Here is a 26,907-nt window from a genome sequence, read left to right as displayed (position 1 = left end):
TGTTGAAGACTGCGGCAATGAAAGTTGTCCTATTTCTGGATTTTTTAGGGACACACACACACACACACACACACACACACACACACACACACACACACACACACACACGGTCATGACTTTTCAGTCCACTGCTATAGCCTACTAACACGTGTCTCTTTTTATTGTTATGTTTATAGGGAAATAATGGGATTCCACAAGAAGTATTACAAATGACATCAAGGACATTTAAAGCTCTCGCAGGACGTCGGCCCCAAAATAAATAATACATCATTAGTGTGTATTACTGTGTTGTTTACAGAGAACAATGAAGAATTTATGAGGAGGATCATTTAATCAACAAAGCATTCACACCACGATCAGCATGAGCAGAATATCCCAGAGATGAGAATATGTAAATATTAAATTCCCCCCCCCCTCACAAGAAATCCTTTGAGTTTGTTTTTTTCTACATGATGAAATTCAAATGTGTTGCAGGGTTATATTTAGAATATATTTATTTGCTCTTTGAAAAACGAGTCTCTGTTCTTCTGCACAATGAACGTCATTCATTGAGAAAAAAATATTGACAGGTAAAACGGAACTTTTCACTAAATTGTCATGGTTTTCTAAGGAAGCGTGGCATTCTGAGGCAGAGAAAAAAAAACCCATATTTGATAGAGACACGCAGCAGTTAGCGGCTCCGACCACAGACTTATATTTAGATCAGGGAAACCACGATGTCTTGTTTCTCAACCGTCTCTTCTTCTTCTCGCATGCGACGTGGAAAGAAGTGTGCAGTTCGATCCATCGCAGCCGCTTCGCTCTCCGTTTATTGTTTTTTTCCTTCTCACACATTCCGTCTCTTTTGTTCTCTCACCTTTAAACACTCCCTCGCTTGACTCTGTGTGCTCTCTATCTCACATCTTCTGTATTTTTTTGTCTCTCAGGCCTCACTTTTTCATTGTCTCTCTCTTCTGCTTTTTTCTTTCTTTCTTATTTCCTTCACAAGCTGTCTTCCCTCCCCTTAGGTCCTCGTGCTTTTCTCCCATCTCACCAGGCTTTGCCCCCCGATATTCTTCATCTGCAGCTGCGTCTGGATCGAGCCGAGCACATCTGCCTTCGGAGAAACCTTAAAACAGAGAGAGAGAGAGAGAGAGAGAGAGAGCAAATGATTCTCATGAGCAGTGGCCCCCGAGGGTTCATCACAAACCAGACAGCAAGCATGAAGGGCCTTCGCCGTGAAACCTATTGTTCTTGACCCTGTTTCAGGGGGGGGGGGACGTGTGTGTGTGTGGGGAGAGTAGGGCAGCCTCGCCATGCACCTGAGCCAGAGGCTGGAAAGACAGAAGGCTTTGTGGGAACACATTACCTTAAAAGGAGGCAAATCGGCCTCCTTTGACCTGTAAACTGGGTTTGTCTCGAAAGAACGTCCACAGTCGCGAGATAAACCTTGTAAACACCTCCAACAACCCGTTGTTTCCGATAGAGCGGGCCTGGACGTAAATCAGCGATAAATACGCAACGTGATGATTTTCAAAGTGGATGAGGGGGGAGGGAGGGAGGGAGGGAGGAATGCACATCCAGTGATCCCATGATTTGCTCGCAGACAAGCCCTCTATAGCTCTTCAACGTGGGCACAATGAGCACTCTATCGGGGAGCTAACCAGCCATGTCAAGCCATTGCCTGTATGATTAAAGGGCAAGAAAGAGGGGCTTTATCTGCTAATGATTCCAGGGAGAACAAAAAGTTATTTTGTTTTCGATCCGTATTGCTGGGAGGAGGACTTTTTCTGTGCAGATATTTCTAGTCACGCAGAAGATGAAAATGTCAATGTTTGACCCCGTGTTTGGGTGGAAGGATGCAGTGGCTTATCCAGGCAGAGGTCAGTGAGCCCAAGAAAAGTCAATATCAGATACGGAGATGTTTTCAGGCTTAAGGAAACACAGTAGTGCAGACGCAGCAACACACGACTGCTCACACACACACACACACACACACACATCTCCAAGCACGCAGTCGCATTCTGCCTCATTTCCTCCCCCTTCCTTTTACCGTCTCAGATATTTAAACGGCTACGTTCCGTTTGCAGCGATAATGATGTTAAAGTTCTTCTCACGTCGTGTCACCGCTCCAGACAGAACAGAGGCTTTGTGCTCCCATCGCTCCATCAGTTATCTCTGACTTGATCTTTGTCTTCCGGTTTTACAATTTTAAAAGAATATGACGGCATCTCTCTGTCAGTGACATTTATTTTAAAACAAACGTCCAGCTATGGGAAAGGGGTCACCGATGGTGATGAACCAAAAGGGGATATTTCACTCAAGATCAGACTTGAGATGTAACCGATCATCCTACATTTGTTCTTTTAAAGAAAAACACACACAAAAAACCACAGGCGACCAAGTTGCCTATGATAAAGCTATCAAAGATAACCACGACCTGGTAAACCTTTGTTTTTATACTGGATATTTACTAGAAATAACATTAAAGTTTGACAAAATCTCCTGATGATCTCTCTCCCACCAGCTGTCACCTTATTTAGGTTCCTGTCGTGAAATCTGGAGGTATTTAATGATAACTCCTCATTTCAAATTCACGACTTAGCCCCGCCCCTTGCCATGCTCTCAAAGTGAGTGGCGGGTATAAATAGAAACAGGGCTCAGCTCATAATGCACTGCACAGCACCCAGGACATTCCAATAGAAAAGGACATGGTTTTTGAGCAGCGTCGTTAATGACTTTACTAAATGCGAGGCCCCGTCGGATTCATTTCTTTCCTACTGTAATCTGTGCCATATGTCATATATGTCAAAGTTCACGACTTCTTTCAGCTGCCCCCTCAAGTGGTGAGAAAATCAGCTGTTGCAGGTTTAATCTCTTTTAGTTATCCCTGGTAAATAATCCTTTCCTTTGCTGCTCCAGGGTCAGCGTTCTGGTTTTGTACACGCTGGCTCAGTGTCACAGTGACATCGCTTTCCAGTAACACCTGTGCTTTTCCTACTATAAGTTCCTGCTGTGGAAAAGGCCTTTTGCTCAAAGACACTTGTGTTTCCAGTGACATCACCACCAGAGACCTACTGTAAATCTTTGCATTTAACAACCTAGTAATTGTTGCTGTTCAAAGCTCTTTGATCCTAATGGGACTTAATTAGCGCCTCATTAAAGAAAGGAAAGTTCACATACCAAGACAGTTGACATCGGTTGTAAGACAAATATGAAGCATGTTGTCTCCTGCAGGTGTCTAATTAGAGTGATCACGATCCAAGACATCGCTAATTAAATTCACATCATTTTAATTAAAACGCGACGTTTGTTTTAGCGCTCGTACTTCAGCTGTTCCAAACTCAATGAGCACATTGTTCAATATGCAGCAAAAACAAATTCCTTGAGTGTGAAGTGTCGGAAGTGAACAACCACAAGGCGTCCTGTACACGAGGCAGAAAACAGACACGAGGGTAGCTATAATATCACATGCAGATTCGTAGGCGAAGCGCTTCGACAGCGAACTCGAAGAGCACTGAGCTCGAAACGCGGCGCCGACCTATCTGCGTGCTATATTGAAGCCACTCTCCACATAATGAGGCCCCTTTCTCTCCAGTCAGGCTGCAGAGTTGCTCCTCTTCACTTGTCGTAGTCTGAAATGCCATCTCCTCGGTCTGTAACACGCGGCCTCCGACCTCCAGCCTTCCTACTCCTCCTACGTGCAATTCACCGTGCTCTTTCCTCCACTCATATGACAGAAGCACTCTTTTATCCTTGAAAAGAAAAAAGCAGGCCAGTATATAATTATCAAAAACAAACAACCTGACAGCTGACTTTACAGCCTTGATAAATGCTTTAATGTGCAGCACAATGTCACGATCATAAGTCTATGATTCAATTTCTCTAAAGTATGGACGACCCTTTTCTCTGACAGCATTATCTTAGAGACGAGTGTGGAAACAAAGCCGTCGATAGATGGATGGATAGGTTTGAAGCATCTGTTTGAGCCATCAAAGTCGGCTGCCTTTTCCTGCAGTGCATGCTGGGAAAATCCACCAACTTTCAGTCATATGTGTGTGTGTGTGTGTGTGTTTTCATAGTTCAGTAGTACAGTTGGTTCTCTAGGTCATAATTTATAGCCTATACGTACACACACACACACGCACACACACACACACACACACACACACACACACACACACACACACACACACACACATTTATGTATCAGTCAGTCATATAAATTCAACCTCATGAAAATGTATTCCATAGAACAATAATATTTTATGATACCATATCATGTGATGATACTCACAGGCCGTATCAAACAGAAAGTGTGTGTATTTGTGTGTGTGTGTGTGTGTGTGTTGCATTGCAGGGGCATGGTTGTGTATGTGACTGCCATCGAGTGTATCTCGGTCATGCCTAGCATAACATTTTCCCTTCGTTCGTGTATCAGTGAGCGGCATGTCGAGGGACTCCTAAAGACAAAGGCCGTTTTCAAAAAGCCTGTTGGCCATCGGCCCACTATGATAGTCGAAGCAGGTGTGTAAACACTCCTCAGACGTCCTACCGAGTGCTAAATGCTGGGGAGTCACGGTAGTGTGTGAGAAACGATACGACATCTGAACCTACAAAGTTTTGCACTCAAAGTTTAATTTCCAAGTTAGGAAAAAGTGGGTGAATAGATTAGAAAACCGTTAAGGGGGGGAAAAGGTGATTTTTCTCTCTGGAGCGTAATTAAAACACGGCCCTGATTTAAATGCAAGCAACACTAAGAAATCTGCATGAAAATGTTTTAATCTGCGCGATGAAAAATGACATGTCAGCCAGGGGAGGTGGTTACCGCGACACTATATATCCTCCAGAATTAGAGATCATTCTGCGTTATCTCCCGGTCGGGATTCTGTTATCTCTGTTCCGTCTTTTGCTGCTTTAAACTCTAACGATATTCAATTTATAACTGTCACTCAAAGGACGTGGAAGCGCTTTGCCGAACACAGACAAGATCTCCTTTTTAATAATCAGGAGGTGTTTTAGGTAAGTAGAACAATGATCTTACCTGCACCTGCTTCTTGGCACGGCGAGCGGATGATATACGACGGCCATTTGCTTTGGACCAAGTCCTGTCATTGTACTTCAAACTTTACCGAGAGGAAACTTATTCTATTTCTGGACTTTTGTTTTTGTAGTTGTTTGAATGAAAACATCTTTCGAATCAGTAGAATTTTACGACATTATACGACGCATAAATACAAGATATGGTCCAAAGGGTAAAACGTGACACAAACTAATATGCCTCGGTGTATTCATTGACCAGCTTCATTGAAAAAGAGCTCACTTTTCTTCACGATATGGTCGAGTGGTTTCAGGGGGCCATGTGGTTCTCCAGCTCCTGCTTAGTGGGTGTATCTTTTGAATGAAGCCGTAGGGTGCTATATTTTACAAGCTGTGCCGCTGGAGGACTTTTTGTGAGGAACAGGCCAGGCCATTTACATTTGAAACAGCCTTCGCCCTGCCCTCCCCCCCTTTTTTTTTCTGCATCTCCCCCTGCCTCCATGGCCCCGGGCTAATGCTCTTTTCCGTCCAGAGCTAGCCTGTGCACCTGTGGATTATACACACACACACACACACTCTAGGGTCCAGCTGTGGGCTGGAGTGCACCGCTCCTATAGCTAAGCTAGCAGTCTAGCTCCGTAGGCCTAATGATGCACGACTGGCCATCTGTGAGCCTTTGCCTCTCTGACGAGGAAGACACGCAGGAGAGCAACTTCTCTTCCACTTCATTTAAGGTAGCCCGGCTAATGAGGGCTGCGAAATGCCTGCCAAACATACGCTCCTTTCATACATTTAGATGTGGACTCACGAGAAGAAGGTATGGTCTTTTTCACCGCTTCTTTGTGCGTCGTGGTTACAACTGAAGACATCCTGGCTCTCCTCCGCTTGCTTGGTTGATTCGAATCAGTGACTGGGCATCCTCGTCCTCATGTTTTTGTTCCAATTTGGAGTGGCAAGTCACGCAACACCGCAGGTCTCCTGTCACTGTAAACCCCCGCCGGCGTGCGGAAGCTGCAGACAGCTATGTGTCACATCGATTTGGCTGTTAGTGTCAGTGAGGAGCTTCACCTGAAAGGAAGGAGTCACGTAGAAGGTCACATTCCAACCTGCTCGGCATAGGAGCCATCACACAACCACTAGGAGATCCCTCAATGCCTTCCCACCATATAATACTGCCAGTTATGCATGATAGAGGACTTGCTGAAACACAGAGCCAGCAGCAGTGACTTTAGTCTTTAACATGTTTAAGAACTGTCTTCAAATTAAGGTTTCATTCAATGATGTGCATGACAGCTTCGTGACATGACATTAAACCTTTTTATGAAGTTGAACACATGAACTCCACACCATTATCCCCAATACAACAATGACACAGTCACAGTTATTTGGCTAAAATTTGCACCGATTCTGTATTTTCTCCCCTTTTGTTTGCATTCTGACAGCCCGAAATTAGGCAGCATGCGAGCCGGCCCAGATTTATCAAGGCCATTAAAACACAAGTTCTGTCAAAATGAAAGCGTTCATTTGAATGGAAATGGTCTCCGTGTCAGGCGCTTGTACTTTTTCTCGCTGACAGTAATGTAATTCAGGGGACCACCTCGCTGTGCCAGTTGTCCGGGTGCCAGGCACACTGGCACTTGGTTCACTTAACCGTTTAGGGCATTGGCATGGCACCTGTACAAGGCCTCTCATCCATACATCTTGGCGTTTGCTGCCACTCGATGAAGCCAAAACACAGAATCCGTCCTCTCAAGATGCCGCTTCTGCTCCGATCCATTTAAGGAGAGATTTTTCAAAGCTTTCATCCACAAAAAAATAGTGACAAAAAAAGTCTGTCCTTGCAGTTTCCCTGAAGCTTTTGTCTATTTACCATGCTTTATAAACTCCGTCTCTCAATTTGAATTAAGCTTTTTTTATGTGGTTGGCAAATTAAACGTGACATTTATTTCTAAATACGGTCTCCTTTCATACTCTTAAAAATAATTGCGTTTATTATGGGCTTTTAAGCTTCAACCATAGTGGAACGAATCATGTGGTCGTTTGACTTAATCAATTGGTTTTCATGTTGCCATGATCGTTGACTCGTGGTTGTATGAAACATGCAGGATGCACCGCCTGATAAAGATACAGTCCACACACATACACACACACACACACACACACACACACACACACACACACACACACACACACACACACACACACACACACACACACACACACACACACGTGTCATCTCCTTTTCACTCCACTGGCAGAAACCAGTGTTTCTACATCTCAGACGGTCGATATCCAAGTGCTTACACATTCTCCAGCAGCAGAGCCGGCCTGGACTGATGAATGCTGGCTTAGGTGAGAGGGAGGCCCGACCATATAGGGATCTCAGCATTGAGGGGGAAGTCGGCCCACTGTGGGGGGTTAGATGGGAATCTGCTGCCAGAAGGCATTTCTCTACACCCAAACTAAATGGCCAGGATGTTTGCCTCTGAGAAACCGACGCAAATTACCCTCAAATATTCCACAAGATTTCCCTTAACTTCAGATATTATGCCTACATTTCATATATGGGACGTGGAAAATGAAAAGGAAATGAAAAAGCCAGTGTTTTTAACTCCAAAATGAAATGTAAAGACGCTTACGATAATTCAAATTGGCAAGCCAACTGCTGTTATCTTTTTCCTACCACCCTTTTTCTGGTATCGTCTTGGAGCACTTATCCAGAGAAGCTGGGAGTGTAACCGCGCTACAGTTTAAAGTGCCATCAGTCAACAGGTCTTAATCTGTTGAGTCCTGCTCAATATTTCTCCGGGAGAGGAAGCCTATTAGATTTCACTTATTTTGGAATCTCATCGTAACCCAAATGCCAAACGGCCAACTGGGACTTCCACCAAACACTCTCTCCTGCTAACCCATTAGAGCCGAGAAGCCTTTTACATTCCCAGACACATGTACACGCACAGACACACCTACACTGGATACATGCATGCAGCCTTGCCGTGATTACACATGTATACGGCACTCACCGAGGAGCTGACAAGTGCGTGACGGAACAGCTGTGCTGCAGTGATGGATTTTTCCTTGTGTTTTACAGGCAAGTCAGGCTGCGGGATTATTTCTGCTTTAATGATGTAGGCACCGTGGCCTCCTCCGAGTGCATATGAAGTGTAGAGCTCTTATTGCCGTCATGCATGAAAAGCCGTCGCTTCAGATCTAAATGAGGGTCTGATACGTATCGGTTTACACTTCCTGTTTTTCGGGCCCCGGCAGTCATCCAAAACCCCCAACCTAATCCCGAAACCCAAAAAGCCATCACCCGCTCCCTTTGGGGGAGGTCACAGGTCAGGAATCATTCATGCAGGACACAAACAAGAATAGTTGGCCTCCGCTTAACAACCACCTTTTAGGACTAAAGATCTTTCCTTCTTCAGTTTTTTTTTTTTTTTTGTAGGTTGACATAAAAACAAAATGGAAAAAAAATAAAGTCCGTAGAGCGTGGTTGACGAATGAAAAAATTAAAATATTTGAGGGTTCCCCTCCCCTGCATCCATTTGCATATCCCCCCCATTGGCCTGTCACAAAGACCAATGAAGCTGAATGTGGGCGTGTCAGCAGGACAATGCAGGCCAGAGTCCATTTATCTCCATACGTCAACAGCAGAGGCTTTGAGCCAGCCACATTCTGGTCAGTTTAAAGAGTCTGCTCCACCAGACATGAGTTAATGGGCTACTGATGGACATGCAAAGGCAGGTGCTGTTTTTGTTGGCTGGAGCTCCGGACAAAAAAGCCAAAGGCTGATTTAAAGCTGTAGTGCTTCTAAAGCGCTGCGTAGTCTGGTGGAGCATCAAGTGACGAACTCCAATAACATTTTCCCCTTGATTTATCCGTTTCCTGGTGTTCATTCTTCACAGTAAGTAATGATTACATCGCTAATATTACCGTATATAAGCACCTATTTGTAATTTACCGTCATTTGAGTTAAAAAGACTGACTGAATCCCCAAATTCTCCAGTCGAACGTCACAATCGTCAGTCAATCACACAGTTACGCAACGCCGTGAAACTCCCGTCCGAGATGAAACAAGGAAACTGCCAAGACGATTTGCTAACAAAGACCTGGGGAGACTAACAGACACTGATTTACAACAGAGAGAACAATTAGCGTTGAAAAGGCTCCAATTAAAATGAGTCCCTTTGATCAGCGGATGGAACGGAGCGTCAGCGTGCACGCCATCTGCGACGGCGCAGTCAGATCAATCTGAAATGAAATAATTATGGAAAATTAATGGGTGTAAAAAGTCACCAATTGATACGGCGAGGATGATTTCATATGTCTAATTGGGAGAGGGAGGAGGATGTGCTGGAATAGTCGGAGATGTTTTTACGGGATTAAGGAGGCTGACGGGACAAAAGGATAGATGGATGGATGACGCAAAAATAAACTCAAGCCGATGTTGTGACACCTGCATCACTCTCCTCCCCGGCATATGACTGTAGACAGAATATTAAAGCACACAAATCCTGTCACCTCGATATTCCATAAAGGTGCAATAAATTCATTATGGATTCATGGGAGGCCGTAACGCTTTCAAATCATTCCCAATACGTCTGCGATCAAAACCAACAGCCGCAAATCAGATCTGGACCAAATAACTGTCAAGTGGGGGGGGTAGATTAATGAACGCAATACAAGTCCTTTGACGTGAAATGATACCGCGCCAGAGTTAACACTGGGAAATATGTGTGCTCATATCTAGTTTGGAAAACAAAAGAAAAAAAATACAGCAGCTGCCACGGACTGTTATTGGGTTGTATATTTCTGCTTCCGCGCTCACCTGAAAGCTGGGTGACAGTCCTGGTCGATATTCAAATGCAGACACTCAAGCATTCTGCGAGGAAGAAAAAAGAGAATAACTGAATAGCTAATGTACCTGACAATGGTGTTGACTTGTTTTGTTGCCTGCTTTAGACAGAGAAAGAGAAAAATATGGGTAGAAACAGCCTGGAAAAGAATGGAGGGCGAAAGCAAATTGCTCGGATGGTGGAAAAATCGGGCAAATGAAACCGGATCTGTACGCCGTATTTACATTTAATGCATTCCCATCATTTCTGATCAAATCGCTTCAGCGTCGGATTCCTATGCTTCCCGTTTCTGGCGTTTCTCTCTGTCTTTTCCCTCCCGCTCGGCAAAGATGACTGGAACACCTGCTGACTGAACAGGTGTGACGATCTTCCAGCAGTATGAAAAACCCAGGCTCCTGCACGCTCCCTCTGAGGAAACCCAAACACCCCGAGTAACTGAGGTGTTAATTAAAACGAAAAAGGGAGGATGTTAAAACAGTGAGAAAAACGCCTGCTCCCCCTCAAGTTCAGCTTGGCTTGGCAGACGGCTGAGCCGGGACGGGAGGTTCATGCTAATTGTCATGGCCTTTCATTTTGGGAAGGCACGTCAGAATCCTCAGCGGAGGCTAATTTGTAAGTTTCCCTCCGAGTACGTTCAGTCTGTCCCGTTTTTTGTTTTTTTTGTCATGTCAAATATGCCTTTTTTTCCCCCCTCGATTTCCGTAAATAGCCAAAAGAGAGCCTTGATCTACGTCGTTCATGTGGGGAAGAAGAGGAAATTCTAATAAGTGTAAAGTAACGAAAACCTGCCAGAAACTCTGTAAGCACAACAGCTGTTTTCCTCCAGCTTAATCATTTTTGATAAATCACCTTGGTGCATTATTTTCAAGCCCAGAAAAATTTGCAGTGTATGCATATGTGACCCTGGCGAGAAATGAGTAGTTTAGATCAAGAAAGTGCTTCATATGGTCAAGTCTTAAGCAGCTGTCGCGTCGTTTATCATGCGATTTTGGGGCTGCTGAAGTTGGAAAAAGAAAAAGGTTGTTTTTTTGGGGGGGGAGGGGGGGGGGGGCAGCTGTGATGAAATGAGGCCTGTGAGTAAATGAGGCATCAGAGCGTGCGGCGGCGTGCTGGACCTGTCTCACCCCACAGTCACAGTTTCCTGCTGAATCATAAAGCATGATGTGGACGCAGAGCTGCCGCCACCCTCAGCAGCCTTTGTCTATTAAAGGCTCTCCATCATCAGCGACGTGGGAGGGTGGCGTGTGTGTGTGTGTGTGTGTGTGTGTGTGTGTGTGTGTGTGTGTGTGTGTGTGTGTGTGTGTGTGTGTGTGTGTGTGTGTGTGTGTGTGTGTGTGTGTGTGTGTGTGTGTGTGTGTGTGTGTGTGTGTGTGTGTGTGTGGCTCAGATCACCGCAACCAACCACACACAAGCACATTTCAGCACCTTAAAATATATTAACACACATACACATACATATATATACACACACACACACATGCATCAGTTTGTAGTTAAACTGTGGTCGTCTCCAAACCCCCCCTCTGTCTGCCTCCTGTTTACTTAAAGATCATGTTTTCCTTTGTGGCTTGTTTGAAGGGGGTGACGTCTGCAGACCTTCACCGTTCTCCCAGGAGCGCGTCTGTGTTGTGGCCTGCCATCCTGGTACATGTGTTTATATATATGTGTGTGTGTGTGTGTGAGTAGTGTGGATACGGTGGGTTCCAACGGCGTATAAAACATGACCTCGAATGATTTTTCAGTGCTTCGGAGCGTGTTCGTCTCTCGCGCTCTGTTTTCAGTCAACTCTGGGAGCGCAGTCAGTGGGCAGGACCACACCACGCCACATGGTGTCACGTTAATCAAACACAGTTTGGCTCAAAAATGAACGTCCCGGTCTCCTAAAGCCTTTCAGGGTATAAACAGCTTGTCTCATTCAGGGTTTCTGTACCCATGCAGAATAGAAACAGGTGTTATGTGTTGTCAATTACTGTGTATACCTCTCCTGTGTGTGTGTGTGTGTGTGTGTGTGTGTGTGTGTGTGTGGTCCCATAGGGTGTACTTGGACAGGTGACAACATGTCAAAACCTGTAAAGATAAACATGCCCGTCGAATTCCCTCGCAAGTGGATTATGTCCTCCACGTCTTAATGGCGTGCTCACTCAACAAGTGCGCCACAAGTATCCCAAAATGTCACCGAGAGCGACTTTTTACGGTTTCGCATTGTGCTCAAGTGTTCTGACTTCCTGTCGAAGTCTCTCCAAAACAAAAGCAGCGATTCTTTGCCAGCGCCAAACCCCCAACCTCCGCCTTCCAACGTGTAACGCACACTTCCCCAGCGGACTTCTCCCCGGCGAAACACAATCAAATAAACAATACGGCTTCTTTGACTGAAAACCAGAGTGCCTATTAGAGAGAGCAAACGACCTGATTGTTGATTGTGTTAGCATGTCTGAGTGCCTCGCTAAATTGCCCACAAGGGTTGTAACACGGAGAGAGAGGAGGGAGGAGAGGGAGTCGAAGAAAAGGGAAAAAAACAAAACTCTTGACTTCTAGATGAGAGGGAATAAAAATGAGCGCTCGTTTTTCGAGACACGGGAATAGATTAGCCGGGGTTCTGGGGTTGGAGCGTGATTACGGAGCTATTGTTGTTGTTGGAATATATCATATCGCAGCGTCTCCGGCAGCCTCGGCTAAATAAATCTGTCGTAATCCCCCCGGTGAGCCCCGCCGGCTTCGCGAGTGCCTACTTAGCCACTTAACTCTTCCTTGTCTTGCTTTCCCCAAATTTACATGCCAGCATCTGTCTGTGAGGTTGCAGAGGCTACATTGGTGGGATGCATCTTCTAACCCCCCCTCCCTCCTCACCATGCTGTCCCTCACAGGAGAAAAGAGCAGAGAAACAATGTGATAAACTTGCCAGGAAATGTCCTTGTATGATCTATATATGGGCCATTTCATTGATGACCCACTTTATCAGGACGCACATGAGGAAGAATGAGGAGAGAGTGACTTCATACACACACACACACACACACACACACACACACACGGCACTCAGCTTTATCAGTTCAACAATTATTGTCACCGGGCTAATTATGAAAGGCAATTAGTACTGCTTACATGGCAGAGAAAGGAAGGATGGAGAGAGAAAGAGGGAAGCAGGGAGAGAGAGAGAGCGAGAGAATGAGTGAAAGAGAGAGCGAGAGAGAAACAGAGAGAAGAAACCGAGAGAGAGAGAGAGAGAGAGAGAGGCATGTTTTTTTTCCCTTCTTCACAACATTTCAACATTTGCATCTCGGATTGGAGGGGAAGCGTCGGGGTTTCCTGGGAAATAAAGCGTTGTCGCGTGGGAGTACTTGTCACTTAATCATCTGGATTTGTTCAAGGTGACATGGCGATGCACTTGGGAGCCCGCGGTCCAATTCCTCCTCTGGGGTGGAGGGGCTTAATGAATGGATGTGTCCTCGGGCGACCCGCGACTTCCACTCCTCGTTGCACAAAAGGCGGATGAGGAATTTTATGCCATTTTTTTTAATATACAGCAGGAGAGAGAGACGAGGATGATGGGAGATAAAGAGGATGGCGCCTGGTCAAGGTTGTGAGTCAGGTTTACATCGGTAGCGCTGAAGTTGTGCTCTTTCATCAAGCTTCAACGACAAGGAGTGGGAAATGTCATGAAAGCGTGCGATGAAAGCAGCTGCGGTGCTGAAGTGACGGATGTTTTATTGATCTTTTTGAAGTGAGCTGGTTGGGATTTGGTATCATTTTAAGACATAAACGTGAGGATTTTTAAAATGCTGATTATGGTGTTGAGGCCTCGGATAAGGAAGCTATTCCAAAAATGCCGCTGGCTGTCAACCCTCACAGTCTGGTGGCGTGTTCCGCTCACTGGGAACACCTGGAAGCGTCTGTTCAACACCAAAACACGGGTTTGATCACAGAGTAGCGGTGTTTAGCCCATCGAGACCGACGACGACTCGCTGTCATGGCGTGCACAAATGTGTCGGCTATTTCAGCATTTTGTTACAGTCTGGGAACTTGAATGTGGCTTTTGCTGTGATTGTGCTTCATAAAAGAGTCGCATGAAACCAAAGCATCCCCTCGGATACGATGGGAAGGGAGGTAACGCTGCTTCCTTTCCCCTTGCGTCTTTATTTGAAAAGTGACTACATGCCGCCACGCGGGGTATTGCAAGCTGATTTGTGATTCGCAAACATGCTGATGAGACAAAAACTAAATGCCCCCATAGATCCCCGGTTATTTACAGCCCCTGTCAGGCTGCACATATGTAAATGTTTGTTTCAGGCGTTGGGGTATTAAATCTGAGCGCAGGCAGCTTCTTCTCGGTTTTCCCTCTGTTGCTATCTGACTGGCAATCTCGATCGTTAATCTCAGAATAACTTCGACTGAGGAAGAGCCGGCGTACGCGGCGTACGCTCTCCACAACGGTAGCAGACAGCCCTCCCGTAGTGAAAGACAAGCACAGACTAAACATGACAATGCTGATTGATTGGACTGTAAATCCACAGCTCCCCCCGCCGGCACGGCGTGTGCCCGCCCCCATCGTGTTAAGAAGTCATAATGGGCCACGATTTCGGCAGACAAAACACAGAAAGTCCGCCCAAACGGCACCAGCCGCCACCTGGCCTGAGAAGGGAAACAAAAGCCGGACGGGACGAATGCCGAGTCGCCGTGCCTCACTGGAGCGACTGACCTAATTGGAGCAATGGGAGACGGACACTCGCTGCCATCAATCACACCTCGGATGGGTTTTTGGAAGGGTTTCAACGAGGGGCAGAGAACAGGCTGAAAGGACGGGGCTGTCAGGTGTATACGCTCAAGTTTGAGGGGCGGGGGGGTTGAATTTGATGCCTTGCCAAAGGTTTTTCCCCGGGTGAAACCTGAGGCATTTGAAACAGCAGGCTGCAGAGTCGGCAGGGTTTCGGGGCGAGGGGTGGGAGGGGGGGCAGCTTGTCATCTGTAATAGAGGAATGTGGGGCCGTCTCGGTGGGGCCGAGTATTCCCTTTCACACTGTGGTAAAAAGAAAAAGAAGGGCAGGAGGAGAGGGACGGGTTGGGTGGAGTCGGGCCTCTTTTCTCAGACGTTGGAGGGGTGGACGCCGTGTTCCAGTGGCCTACTTTCAATTCCTAGAAACTCCAAACAAGCTGAACCTTCTCAAGGTAACGCTGCCGAACAGGTTCCCGACTAACGCAGAGAACCGGAGCACACGGTCACTCACGTCTATTACGGCAGATTTCGAAAATTAAAAACAGCTCAGGTCATTAATTTGTAATCATGTTTATTTAAAACCTGATTATTCACATGTTACCTCATCAATCCGGTCCAGACAGCTGTTTAAAACGTGGTCCGCTACAATAAGTGCAACATTCTTGCAACCAATCCAAAACAAACCGATTTCACTGATGATTTAACCACTTTTTATTGAAGAACTGTTTTTATTAAATTCCATTTTTTCAACCTCGTATAACCCTCCGTCAAAAGCAAACAATAAGCAGGTCTTTTCAAAAAGCTTTTGAAGTTTGATAATTGCCGTAGATGAAATGATTGACCAGAGAGAGAAGGAAAAGTTGCTGCAAAAAAAGATAATAATCTCTCAAACACTGTGAGTCTTTTATTCAGCTTTTCTAAAAGTCTTCAGACGGGGTTTTAGCTGTCTGTCTGATCTATTGTGGAGGAAACAATGGCTAACTTCTCAGCAGAAGCCTCAGTATCTCCAAAACACACACATAATGTTTTCATAACTACACAACTGAATATGTGAGAAAGATGCCCCCCAGATGTGAGCCCACATGTGTGATTTTTTTTTTGTTTTTTGAAGGATGTGTAAGTATTGACAGCGAAGAATCAACTCCAAATGTGGAATGCCATTAAAAAGATCTACGTCTTCCTCCCTCAAGATGTTTCATGTTCTACGGCTTCAGGTTTGGAAAAAGCGTTGTTAACGCCAGGTCCCGGTTCCTATGTGGTTCATTTAACTTGAAGCTTCCTCCACTGCGAGTGGCTTGGCGTGACTCTCGTAGGTGTAGGTGTGTGTGTGTGTGTATGCAAGTCTGTATGTGTTTGGCTGTGGGTGTGTTAAGTATCCAAACTGTGATTCACTGGTATCTGTTGTTCCCCTGCATCTCGATATGCCCACTCCTTTTGTATCCTGCCGAACCGTCGCACACAGGAACACTCTCCTTTTCACTCCGCTCCTTTTTTATTCCCGCGTGATTGATTTTCCTTTCCCGGCTTTAAATGAAAAATAAATAAATAAAAAGACATGGGATGTGCTGTATTTACACAATGAAATAATTCTAAACACTTTCTTGGCACGTGTTTGGGGACATGAAGACCTGCTCTTACCACCTTTGCCCCTCTGGCATCTGTCACTGACGTCAAATGGAAAAACTTAAAAAAAAAAAAAAGAAACTACAACTGAGTTGTATTTATTTTGGTGTAATCGTCGGGATTAAGCCGGTGCAGAAACGCATTAATTCCTAATCCTTCCCCGTGTCCCCTCTCCCTATATCATCTTCTCCCTTGTTCCCCCCACCTCTCCTTTCTCCTCCTCTTTCTTCCCTCCCTCTCTCCCCCATGCTTTACAGCACCAAACGCTTTTAATTTGTCAGGGAGGGGTGAAGGAGTTCGGTGGGGGGGGTTAGAGGCACTCGTTCGGAGCAGCTTTGAGCCTCTGCCAAGCTCTCGTTTGCATTGTGCTGCTTAGAGCTGGGCTTGCCCTCCTTCCCTGCTCTCTCCCTCTTTCTCCTCTCTCTCTGTTCTTCGTCTCGCTTTTCTTTTTTTACCCCCCTTTCTCTTTTTGTGTGTGAAGCGCTGTCTGCTTTTCTTGATGGTTTCTGCTACGGGGAGTCGGGGAGGGGGGGAGAAGAAGGGGGTCACTTGTCATGGGGCCAACTTTCGGGGTTTCCATCCCTTGTGCATGGACACACACACACAAAGAAGCCCGTACACACACACACGGGCGCACACACACACACACACCAGTGGCAATAAACACCAGGGAGGCAAGACGGGGGAGGAGGGACAAGGGGTTGAGGAGAGAAACAGAAGGGGGGGAGGTGAAGGGGGCAACATGGCACACTCTTTCGAGGCAACCTCGCAGCTCCGCTTTGACTTTCTCTCTCTCTCCACAGTTCCTCGGCTCTCTTTCAAGGTTTTCTTTCAAGCGTGAAAAAATAAAAACCCTAATAGAACAACCTAATTATGGCAGAAATAAACTAAGACGCGGTCCGGGAAAAGACATTATCGGTGGATGAAATGGAGTGAGAGAAAGAATAAAAGAGGTAGTTGCAGAGATAGGAAGCGCTGTGGAAGAAAAGGCAGAGATAGGGAGGAAAAAAAGAGAGAGGCGGATGAAATGAGAGTGATAAAGAGGGGCAACGCGAGACGGGGAGGCAGCGGAGAAACTCCAATAAAGGCTGCAGATCAGATAGTGGCGTCTCTGAGGACTTCCAAATGTCCTTTTATCTCCGCGAGAAACGCTGATATTAAAAATCAGACGGAGGTGGCTCGCCGTCATTTATGCCTTTTACCAAGCAGTGAGTTATTACTGTAAATTGGATCAGAAAATACTCATCGAGGCTCATCTCCAACACACTCGGATGACTAAAGTTTCCTCATTGTGTCGCCATAACGGCGCAGCGTGAAAAAAGCCTCGAAGGGAAGAGGAGTGACGCATCCGTCGGGGTAAAAACCACACGCTTAGTCAGGCCTTGCTGATTCATGTTGTGGGCAGGTTTGCCATTCAGGTTATCCCACAGTATCAGGTGGATACTTAGCTGTGTGCCAGATGTCGCCTACACATGTGAAAGACACATTTAGTTCTGTTCTAACAGAGAAAGAATGGGAGATAATGTATGACTTCAATGCGCTGTTTAAAATGAAATGTTTCTGCTCGTTTTTGGGAAGATATTTTAAATTAGTCACAGATCATTTTCAGTTTTAGAGAGCGTCATGATTTATGTATTAATACATCTTTCGGATTGTAAGGAAACACGTGACTTTGTGGCTCAATGTTTGATAGACTTCATGTACCAATATATACTGCCAAATCTCTTGGCAGTATATATTGTAATTGTTTGATATAGTATATAATTGTTTGATTACTAGTCAAAATAACACTTAATATGCGTAATCACCTAACATGTGACATGTCAATGAGATATAGGGAATATCTTGTTAAGTGAAAAATACAACTTTTAAGCGTTACAGGGTTATTATGCCATTACGTCCTGATGGGAGTGAATGGGGTGTTTGCCCAGCTCATTTCAAGAAATCTTACCAAGCAGATTTACACAGATTTACACAGATTTTCTTACTCAAATGGTCTTTTTTTCCCAGGACACTTCCTCTTTCTATACATTCATTACCACTTTTCACCACCGACGGATAAGAAAGAGGAACATGATGGTGGGAAACATGATGACTGGAGCTCCAAAACCATCAAATCTTAAATCAAACATCCTCACTGTAACCATCAGCTGGTGCCATATTCAGCAGATAAAATGCCACAAAGTAGAAAATAAGAGGAGGGCGGGGGGGGATCACTTTTAATTTGAATAACAAATGAATCCTTTTAGTGGGAGTGCTGCAATTTTCCTCAACGTGTGTGGATAATGATCTGACTTTCCAAAGGGATCAGATTGAGTTTGGTAAGGGTTACATCACCATGACAACTTGACGAGGAGGCAGTCGATGGAGGGGTGGGGTGGGGTTTTTTTCATGAGACTCGTGAGACCCCGTAGTGAAGGACAGCATGGCTTTACTGATACCTCAACATTCCCAGGCAAAACCCAGTATGGAGCCACCAGACCTTCACGTGACCAAGGTCTGGTCTGTCAGCACCCTGTTTTTGGACCTAAAGCTGATATATTCATATTGACTTGCATGCCTTAAATCATCTCGAATGATTTTCAAGCTGTAAATTAAACTCATTCGAGAGACTAGGAGGGGTTTCTTGTGTGACGGCAGCAGCACTGAGGCCTTTTCATCTACGTAACAAACACACACACACACATACACACACACACACACACTCTGCAGCGCGTGGAGGGAGTTAAGTGAAACAGTGTGCTCAGGATGTGCTCAGCAGCGACACACATATGTAAATGTGCCTCGGCTGAGCGCAGCAGTCCGGCCCTCCTCGACTCGCTCCTTCCAGCCCTTGAAAGCGCAGGAGGAAACATGACCGTGCCGTGACTCCACCAGGCTTACATTTCACTCTAATCGCCTGGGAAAACAGGAAATTGCGGTCTTGGAAAACGCAATGTTTATACTTGGGTCACATTTACACGAGAACCCCCCCCCCCCAACCCTCTTTTTGTTATTCCATTATACTTTTTATTCTTGTTCTTGATCCTTGTTGATTGTGATGTGATTACGACAATATTTTCTTTTTTTACTAAAGCAAAAAAGTAGTAAAGTAAACACAATTTTAAAGGCATCCATCAATAACTTTTTAGAGGAAATAAAGTTATCTCAGCTAACTCTGCTGCAACTTGAGCAGGCTGAACCCAGAAACAAAGTAAAACTGTTGCACGAGCTCTCATGCAAACGTTTGTCAGCACAACATGAGTCAAAGCCCAACACTCGGCATTACCGTCCTATTTTTTCATCCTCGCGTGTGTTTTTTTTACTTCCATCAAAGGCTTCATCCACCGCGGCCATTGGCCCGCGGCCAGTCATGTGCCTGCTCCGCTTTTCTGTCACTCCGCCCTGCACTCTTCACTTCAGCTCTCACCAACGCCCGTCTGCATCTCCACCAGCCACTTGATATTTTACTCTCATTTCCTCTTTGTTCTGTCTTGTACACTTCTCTTTTCGTCCGTGCGAATCCTTTTCGTATGCATGTGCACGTTTTTAATTACTTCACGTATACGTTGCGTTCCATACCCCCCACCCCCCACCTCTTCCTGCAGCTACCTGTAACACGACCAGCGCAACTTCCTGATCCACGCCATCAATCATGCCGCTCCCCTTCCTCTCTGCAGCTTCCACGCTGGCCTCAAGCCCTTACTCCCCATTTCATGGATCATGGACCTCCTGCATACTTCTACGCACTGTTGAGTGTGTGTGTGTGTGTGTGTGTGCGTGTGTGTGTGTGTGTGAATGATGAGAAACAGTGGGAGAGAGAAGTGTAACTTGATCTTGGGACATCTTGAGAGTTTTGCCTCTGCTCCGTTCACCTCGAAGGGATGTGAATGGCAGACAGATGAACACACCTGGATCCCCGAGGCGCCACGTGCACACGGCTACACACACACACACACACACACACACACACACACACACACACCTTCGCCATTCCCAAGTCTGCTCTAATGCCTCTCTTAAAGCCCCGGAGTTAAGGGCCGAGCCTCTTTGGTGTCTCTTTTACAGGATTGTGAAGTGTTGACAGTTGCACATTATGGAGACAAATTGAGGCTCCGAGTTTGGTGCGTCTCCAGACGCCGTAGATGGATGTTTGAAAACACTCGGAGGATCATCTAAGATGGAACATCAGACTTTTTGGGAGAAATCTTTCTCGTCCCGGATGAAAAATGAGGAAACTGATCAAAAACTAAAAAAAGAAGCTCCAGACGACCCCCCCCCCCCCCCCTGTGTTGGATAGCTGCTACAGAAAATACCAAAAGTGACGTGGAGCAAAGAAATGATGGAGTGGGTAGAAAAGAGGAGAAGTGGTAGGCAGAGGTTGGGAATAGAAATGTGAGGCAAGAAGAACACAGTTTCATCTTGTAACGTTGAGACTATTTTGGCACAGGAAGCAGGATGGTTATTTCTGGAGAAGACTTCCTGTGGCTGTCGACTGAAGTGCAGGGTGCCTGGATACATGGTGGTCAGGTGGTCCCCTCAGATTTGCATATAAATACAGAGAATTTTTTAGCATCGGCGGCAGGGGGAGGGGGGGGGGGGGGGCCGACCGGGGTTAAGTGCTCGCACTGTGTTGGTTTACCCAGCAAGCCTTGATTTAGTCTGTGGCGAAGGGCAAAGCTATCATTAGGAGCTCACCAGGCTCACCGCCATTACATACTGATAGAGTAGCCGTCTGGAGCAGTCTGCTGCAGGAGAGCAGCTCGTCTGGGGAAAGTTTGCTCAAACGTCTCATAGTTGTGACGCTCCTTGTTGAGCTTCTTGTATTGAGAGCAGCTCTGCCGGGGGTTGTTATGCTTTGCACTTTCTGTGGGGTTTTTATACCAAGATTCTTTCTCATTTTGATTTGGTCGTCTGTCAGACGTCATTTTCTCGCCGTCTTGTCTCTAAATCGGCATTTCATGATAAGAAAAACAGCCTCGTTCGACTTCTTGACTTAAATCAATGGATTCTTAAATTATTTATTTTAGTTTAATTCTTTTTTTTTAAACTAAAATCTCAAACTTTCTTGAAATTTGGAGCTACACGTTTGCAATTTCCCTCCTTTTCTCTCTCATGGACTGAGGCTAATTTTGCAATCTATATCTTATCTTATCAGTCTAAGTGATTATACATTAATTAGATTTTTACTAGGCGTCATGTATCACATACTGATACACAGTGATATACTGTTGCACTCTCTTCCAACAAATGTACTTATTGTAAGTCTCTTTAGATAAAAGTGTCTGCTAACTGCTCTAAATGTAAAAATGCAAATGTAATATTAAAAAAAGATCTACTTCTCCTACAAAAAATGACAACATAATGCACATTTGGACGTGTCACATTGACTTATTTGTCGATATTTGCGTCGACTAATCATGCGGCGCTTCGTCTTGTGGTCGCCGCAGACTCGATAATTGACACTGACGCGTTCCTTTCATAATAAGTCAGCGTATTTATAGCCAGATCCACTTGTGGTCCCACAATTAGAGCGCCTCGTCTATGGTGCTAGCACATGTAATTAGCAGAGAGAGAGAGAAAGAGAGAGGAAGAGTGTGTGTTATGTGTGTGCTGAAGGAAATGGAAGAGAAGTGGTGAGCTGTTTCCTGCCCCTTAGCACCTCTCTGCTTTTGTCTCGCATTTTAAGAGCGGTTCAACCTCATTGTCGACAATAAACACTACAAAAGGAACTTACCACACACACACACACACACACTCACTCACACTCAAATGGCCTAATTTGAATTTAAATAGAAGTGTACAGTATTGTGCACTGGTGAGTAAAGTGCATCATCCATTAGTGAGGACATCCTTAGGTCTCCTTTAAATAACCCTTTGCTCTGCGTCGGCTGTGCTCTCCCCCTCCTGTCTTTGTGAGGAGATGACAGGACAACAATACACACACACACACACACACACACACACACACACACACACACACACACACACACACACACACACACACACACACACACACACACACTTTGTTCACTACATATTAGATTGTATAAAAATAATTAACCCAGCCTGGCAGAATTAAACAGCAGTCCCTTTAGAAATTAAATCAAACTTTTATGAACTTTTTCATGAAGACACCCGAAGAATTATAACAAAGTATAAAGTAATTGGCTGCAACGTGCAAAACAACCTGTATGGTGCTCGTTTTTGACCATTATGTTGGAGAATGTGATTCGACTCTTTTTCTTTTCACACATCCAGAATATTCGTAGCCAACGTTCTACAGAGAGCACACAGCTGTCTTTAACTACAAGTGAAAACGACGGGTTTCATATTTTACCCACTGGCCAAGAATGTCTCGTGTAGGGCTCTTTTGTTTGAAAGAACAATTGCGCTCATCACATCAAAGCTCGGACAATATGCTCCAGATTCCGATCGTTTGTCTAAAAGCCTGCAACGTGTGTGTAGAGGACGTCGAACCGACGCTGCAGACTCGGCTCTCTTCAGACCGACGTTCTGTGGCTGAAATAGTGTCAGGGACAGGAAAAAGCTGCTGTGTTATCTTGTCAAAGCACGGGGGCCACGCAACAATGGCGACGCGCATCCGCTGCCAAAGGAAACGTTTTATAAAAATTGGGTGGTTTGATGACACATATTTGATGACTGGCAACGGTTTGGAACTTGCGAGCCTGACACTTCAAAGGGACCCAGTTTCCTCACAAGTTTATTTCCAGTTCCTCCCTGCAATGGGTTTTTAGTGGTGTGGGCTTGGCGGAGGGAGAAAGGAGAAGGAGAGGGAGATCTCACACACAGGGACGGACAGATGTACGCCGGCTTTGCTCACACACACACACACACACACACACACACACACACACACACACACACACACACACATGCACAAGAGCTTAGACAGAGTGCTTGCACTTCAAACAAATGGGACTTCATCAGTGTACATCAGTAATGGTTCCAGGCTGCCCCAACAGCCATAATCATTTCCAGAGGGAGACGTAGAGCGAGAGACGGAGGAACAGGCTCCCCCCCCCCCCCTTTTACTTGCTTAAAACCTCGGTTGCAAGTGTACCTTGAGCATATCAAACATTAGAGCGCGTGTGATCGCTGGATGAAGTCCACCGTGCTAGTAGAGGCATGTGCAGAGAATACAAAGAAACGTGCTTTTATTAAGGACGGGCACTTTCCCATTCTGTACGAGGGTACAATGCAAACACGGCTCCATGTTTTGTGTACAGGATGTAAGGCATAAAAGTAATCCTCAGTGGCTACAATCCAACCCCATTGTAAATGGTGCAAACAAAGATCAGGAGAGAGTTGCAAAAGGGGCCTGATTGTTGCAAACAGATGGCCGCCGTATGATTCGGAACAAAGTGTTACAGGTTTCGCCCTGAATAGCCAATATTTCTGTCTAAAGTGATCCGACTGAAGCCAAGAGGTCCTTTTTTTCCTTCATGTCCAAAACAAACACGGCGTTTGTCCTTCCTAAGAGAGTTAATGTCGTGTGACAGAATCTCTGTGTTTAGAATCAAATAGAGCTGAAAATGGCCAGGTGCTGCAGATCCAAAAAATACAGTCGGGGGTCGATGTAGGCCGCTACAAAGAAAGTGATCGTGTTTGAGCACCTGTGTGAGGAACACAGTGTGTTCTCAATTTTGAAAAAAAAAGGGGGGGAGTGGGAAGTCCTCTCACTTTATCTTCAACCTGAATCAGACTGTTGGGAAGCAGAGATAAAAACAAATGAGTCTTCTGGCCATTTCATCTTTGCCAACAGTTTGTCCAGACTCACACAGGAGACTAAAGTTAAAGTCCGGTTAGGAAGACTTATAACTGGTGGAAAGGCAGGCTTGAATGAAATCCCCCCCCCAAAAAACTGGAGAAAAAGCAAGGGATAACGAGGATAAATGGATGAATTGTTTTTAAGACACAAATGGACAGATTTGGGAGAGAAAAAAGACCATGTGTGGTGACAGTTGGTCACATCATGTGACGCCCCCCTTTGGCAGACCGGTGGGATCTGGGCGTGCTGGTTGTCATTGCTAGGTCACGCCTGATTGGACAGTGGTCAACGGCACGGCCACGCCCCTCCGTGGGGAAGCTAATCTCTAGGTAGCAGGTCCATGAAATAGAAAAAGAGGGTGTGTGTGTGTTTGTATGAGAGAGAGAGAGAAATGGGTTCAGCCATCTACACTTACAACGCTGCCAGTTCATGGCTGCACACTTCCCTATCTGCACAAACAGAGACAAATACAGTATCATCTACACCACCCACCTTTCCTGTTGTTACACATAATCTCTTCCTCTTCTCTCACTACTCTACACTGTAAATAATTTCTGTAAATTTACGGCGGAATTTCAACAGTAGTAAGGTGTTTTTTAATAAACAGTGCTTTACTGTTAATATTACAGAAAATTAGTGAAATTACAGCTCATTTACTGTTTTTTAAACAGAACTCTAATGTATTCCTATTATACAACACTTTACCGTTAAAGTGTATTAGATAACAGTATCATGCATTATTTTTGGCATTCTGGGAAGAGCATTGCCTGAGCTGCACATGTGAAGCTAGTTACCTGCTATTCCTGATCCATCTCCATCTTACTAATTATTTGGTGAGTACCAACTTTATTTGATTGTTTTATATTACATATTATATTATTGTTTGATTTGATTAGTTTTGATTTAGTTTTGTTAGCATTGATGATTACAGCATATGCACATGCTAGAATGAGTTTGGTTAGCAGCTAGCTAAATTTTCAAAGCTGATAGTCAAACAACACAAGGAGCACATTTTAATTTCTACTAAGTTAACGTTTGTTGACCGCTGCATTTTGTCAGTGAAATAAAGAAACTTTATGATAGTTTGTGTAAACATTTTACCGTCTATGTAATTTACTCTATTCGCACGAGATAAGTATTACCTGGGGACCTCTGGTAATTTGTAATGAGGAAGTTCTCTCTCTCTGTGAAGATGAGCTGTCATATTGTGTCCTCCAGCTTCTGATGGCTCACTTTTCCGAGAACATTACAGATCTGATCCTACTTGCAGATGTATGTTTTCTTTTTATATATACATATACTATGTCATACAATGACTCATCTTATAACAACACAGTTTGTAATTCACTTTCTATGTCCTAGGGATCTGCCACTACAGCTGACATTGAGAGGACCATCAACATACCTGAAACTCCTCGTCTGATACTACTTGGTATGTTTACACCACTGCATATGCAAGCAACAACATTTTCTATCAAAAGGTACCAGGAGGATGTTTAAGGTTGGAATGTTATGGTTTGCTGAGGTGTTTATCAGGATGGGGGGAATGAGGGGCAGAAATGTTAATTTTGTATGCAATATAAGTGTAAGTTGTTGCGAATATAAGTTATTTTAGAGCTGATCTCTCTCTCTCTCTCTCTCTCTCCCCCCCCCCCCCCCTCTCTCTCTCTCACACACACACACAGGCACACACAGGCAAACACACACACGCCCCCACACACACGCACACACACGCACACACACACATGGCTACTTGCAGGCTGGATTGAGAAACCTGGTGTCTTCGAGTGAGCCGTAACTCTCCTGCCGATGTTCTTGGACTTCCACACTAACAGTACTGTATATGTTTGTAATACTGTTAATATATAAATGTTCGTAACACTGTTTTTAACATGTCATTGTAACATGTAATACTGTTTTTAACATGCAATTTGTTCAGCATGTGAAGTTTTTACATGTAATCTTTACATTCAAATAAAAGTAAAGTGCAATAAGAAGCTGCTTTTTCTCTTACATTTTAATCACAGGATTGAAATATCAGTAGGTTAATTTATTATGGTTTGCCTTCCGTGCTTGTGGCCAGGTTCAAACAGAGATTTAGTGAAACCTAAAGTCAGTCACATGTAACATGTTTTTCTTAACAAAAGTGCCTTTAACTGTGTGCAATCACATTTTTTTAATAGATTATTGAAATGTATAAATAATACAAACTAAATAGTCATTTAATTGTAAAACACAGTGAAAGTAATTTTAAATATCAGTTTACACTGTGTTTTTCATTTACAAGACAAAACTGTAACTTGAGTAACAGTAAAAATATGTAGATTTTACAGAAACATAATGGCAACCCAGCTGCCAGTTCATTACTGTTTTTTTTACAGTTCACACTGGTTTTTTTATTTACAGTTTAAAGCTGTAACTTTCAGTGACAGCAAAAAGATGTTAATTTTACAGTAACATAATGGCAACCCAGCTGCCAGTTCTTTACTGTTTTTTTACAGGAAAATTTCTAACAGTGTACACACACACACACATGCCTGCACAATGGCGGTGGAACAACCCCCGTGTGGGAAATCATCTGCAACATAGTTTGCCTTTGATCATTTCGGTCATTTCCCAATGACCTCACACCACAAACATCTGACAGGCGACGTGCTCCCGTGATATAACAGCGGTGCCGTCTGCGAGCCGTCCAACGCGGCGCTCCCCAGCTGACACAGTTTGTGGTTACGGCTTCATCGCCTCAACAGTCAAAACACCCAACGGTTCTTGACAGCAAATTATTACTTTACCTTGGAATGTGGAAACGGCTCCGCAGCCAGCGAGACGTGAGACAGAGAGGGGATTCACAGCGATAGCAGCGTTCTCGGAAAAAGAGGAGGACAAAAGTGTAATGGTCGTAGCCAGTGAGCTGTGTGGTAAGG

The 26,907-nt window shown here is 44.8% G+C and overlaps 1 long non-coding RNA gene across 1 annotated transcript; it reads right to left on the bottom strand.

Annotated features, from left to right (window-relative positions):
• Positions 1–142: 142 nt before the first annotated feature.
• On the bottom strand, positions 143–26,907 carry LOC311027544. The gene is made up of 3 exons (XR_014598611.1): positions 26,776–26,907; positions 5,828–6,087; positions 143–1,108 (listed from the first exon to the last, which is right to left on the bottom strand). It is a non-coding gene; the product is annotated as an uncharacterized lncRNA (long non-coding RNA).

This window comes from Eutrigla gurnardus (assembly GCF_963514095.1).
Source record: "Eutrigla gurnardus genome assembly, chromosome: 17".
Taxonomy (NCBI): domain Eukaryota; kingdom Metazoa; phylum Chordata; class Actinopteri; order Perciformes; family Triglidae; genus Eutrigla; species Eutrigla gurnardus.
Note: the sequence above shows the minus strand (reverse complement) of the source record. Positions and strands in the feature narration are given on the sequence as shown.